Here is a 3,377-nt window from a genome sequence, read left to right as displayed (position 1 = left end):
ACACGGCCTGTTGCGCATGCGCGCCCACTCGGGCCCCCGCCTCTTCTCCCCCTTCCGTGACGTCATCGTCCTGCTCACGCGCCTTGCGTTGGGAACGCCGGCGAGGCCAACCGGCTATGTGCCGGAAGCACGGGCCACTGGCGGCCCGCCTTTTCCGGCCAGACAGAACGCGGCCCCACCCGTCTGTGTAGAACGAGGAGGGGCGGAAGTGGACGAAAGAAGGCGGGACCTGGCGAAACCGGTTACCCGCTGCCGCCCTCTATTTGCTTCACGGCATGCCCTGCCTGGGGGATGTGACATCTGGTGTCCCACTTGACCGGGAGGCCAGAGTAGGGCACACAGCACTTAATAAACACCTTTGATCCGTCTGCAAAAATGTGCTTTTTCTTCTAGACGAAACATATCTCAAGACAAGCAACATGTTTTACTGAATATCTTCACCTGTGAGTGGTGCTGCAAAGCTTTTTGAAATTTTTTTTAACTTTGACCTCCCTAAATTCTGAATTAGAAAGGCTGAGCTACAAGAAGAGCTCTCTCGGCAGGGTGTGAAGGCGTGAGTATTCACTGTGAGCAATTGCGTGTTAGGCCTGCGTCTAGGCCATGGAGATATTGCAGTGTGCAAAATAGACAAAAACCCCAACCTTCCTGGAGCTTAAGTTCTAGGAGTCCAGTTTGCTAATTTCAAATGAGAGAAATGAGAAGCAAAGAGGCAAAGGCTTTTCAATCAGGTCAGGAAGAAAGTGTTACTTAAGAGTTAACACACTTTTTTTTAACTACCAGTGATTTGACCCATACCATAAAGAAGAAGAGTTTCTTGAGAAAACCTCAATATCGAGGAAATGGCCCAGATTTATTTATACATGGACAGGAGAATAGAGGTGAAGGGGACTGCAGACACCTACTCTAGTTTTCACTCCTGGCTCTACCTGAGTGGTATCTTCTGTGAAAAGAGATAACTGAAGTAAAGATGGGGCCAGCATGGGAGGAGGACCAGTTTGTAAGAGCTACCAGCCTAACTCTGGGTCTTAGCTCAGAGGGAGTCAGAAGCAGAGAGTAGAAACCAGTCTTCTAATTTTCCCCATATTTATTTATTTTCCCATGGTGGTTAATAATAAATTCCTAAAACGAAAGACTTAGTTCATTCATTTATTCTAGCAACAAATATTTGAGAACACACTGTGTACCAGACACTGTTCTAAGAACTGGCAGCAAAGTCTAAGACAATCCCTGCCTTCAGCAAGTTTGTAGTCAAGCTGGACACAGATGCTGAGCAATTACAAGGGAAACGATTATTCTAAAAGAGGGAGTATAGGTTGCTATGGGAACATAAAACCAGGGACCTAATTATATGGGGAAGGTACCAGCCCAGATCTAACATTTGCCCTCCCAATTTATCTTCAGTGGGTTCTTTTTAACTCTGAACTAATCTAGTTTGGTAGGGTGTGCACCATGAGGAAAAGAAAGAGCTGGTAACAAAATCTAACTCCTGGCCAGGTGCAGTGGCTTATGCCTGTAATCATTAGCACTTTGGGAGGCCAAGGCAGGAGAATTGCTTCAGGCTGGGGGTTCTAGACCAACCTGAGCAACATAACGGGACCCCATCCCTACAAGAAAAAAAAAAGTAGGAAAATAAGCCGGGCATGGTGGCACATGCCTGTAGTTCTAGCTACTCAGGAGGCTGAGGCAGGAGGATAGCTTGGACCCAGGAGTTTGAGATTGCAGGGAGCTATGATTATGCCACTGCACTCCAGCCTGGGTGACAGAGCAAGACCCTGTCTCAAAAAAAAAAAAAAAAAAAAATCTTAACTCCCATCCCAGTTTAAGCAAGGTAAAGGCAAGGGAGTAGAAGACACCAAGGAAGTGAGTGGTGGTAGCCACCAAAGGAGACAGGTGACAGAGTCCTCAAAAAAGAAAGGACACCAGTTATCTATCCATCAGGACCAGAGAAAGAGTTAAGGGTGATCAGATGAGATCCCTGCATGCACTCTCTCTGCATTCTGAAAAGGATTCAAAACATGGAAGAAACTGGGCTATCTAGTTAAGACCACAAAAACCACTCATCCATTCCTCTGACACATTTGTAAACTTTTCATTACAGTCATGCTATTCAATAAAAGCTTGGTGCTTCTTGGCACTTTCTCAACACCCTTTCCCAGCTCACGTTATCTGGGCTCCCATCCAGTTAGCCTGACTTTTAGCATTTCACAGAAAGGAAGGAGACCTGCCCAGATTCAACAGTTGCCCTCCCAGTTACCTACAGAGGATTATTATTAACTTGAGCTTCCACATACGGATGGGGGCAGCCAAACATCAAGACCAAATCCCTCACTTCAACAAGATGGCCCCCAAAATATAAAGTTTCTATGCCTTACATGCTTCCTGGTCTCTAAAAACCCAACATTTCCTTGATACTGGGCACCTCACCTTTACTGACATTTCACCGGGTCATGCTTTTAATAATGGCAAATTATACCAGGTCTCTTAGAGACCCTAAAACCAAGGCTGAAGCATTTTAAATAAATAAATTAGTCCCACTGTCACCTTTGATTGAGTTGAACTTTTGGTTTTTTAAAGCTGGCTCAACTTTTCAGTTATCAAGAAAAGTAGGAGGTGGCATGGTTTAAAGGTAGATTAGACGGGCTTCCATACCATGTCCTGACACAGACAAGTATCAGTATTTCAGGAGGACTGGGGCCTGCAACCAAAGATCAGAAGTTTATTTGGCATTTAGGTCTTGGAATTTAAATTATGCATAATTTCATCTTTTAAAAAAAGAGGCAAAAGGGAGAGAATAAGCAAAAGTTACTAGATAGAACCAGTTTGTGACAGATACAGCTACAATGTTCTATACCACTCTACTTTCATCGTTCACACCCAGATACCTCTACCAGCCGGGGAGACAAGCAGGTTTGCGCTAGGTGAGCCTTCTCTAGAAGAGCACTGCCCAGCCCTTCTTCACCCTGCCCCTTAACACACCCAGCACCCCATTTTTCCCAACTGCAAAAAATCCAAACAGACAAGAACACTAAGAAAAATCAAGAGTTCCTTCCTCTGAAAGCTACCACTTAAGTCATATACTCTCATCTACCCCCCAACACACACACACACGCACGCACACGTATTTGAGTGGTGACAAGTTAAATACCTGACAACCCATTCTTCCACAGAATCCCTAGGTTTTCTGTGTCGACAGCTTCCCTTTAGAAGCCCAATTTATGGGCCGGGCACGGTGGCTCACGCCTGTAATCCTAGCACTCTGGGAGGCCGAGGCGGGTGGATCGCTCAAGGTCAGGAGTTCTAGACCAGCCTGAGCAAGAGTGAGACCCCGTCTCTACCAAAAAATAGAAAGAAATTATCTGGACAACTAAAAATATATA

This window comes from Propithecus coquereli, unplaced genomic scaffold, assembly GCF_000956105.1.
Source record: "Propithecus coquereli isolate 6110/MARCELLA unplaced genomic scaffold, Pcoq_1.0 Scaffold129, whole genome shotgun sequence".
Taxonomy (NCBI): domain Eukaryota; kingdom Metazoa; phylum Chordata; class Mammalia; order Primates; family Indriidae; genus Propithecus; species Propithecus coquereli.
The sequence above is the reverse complement of the archived record's forward strand: the minus strand, read 5'-3'. Positions refer to the sequence as shown.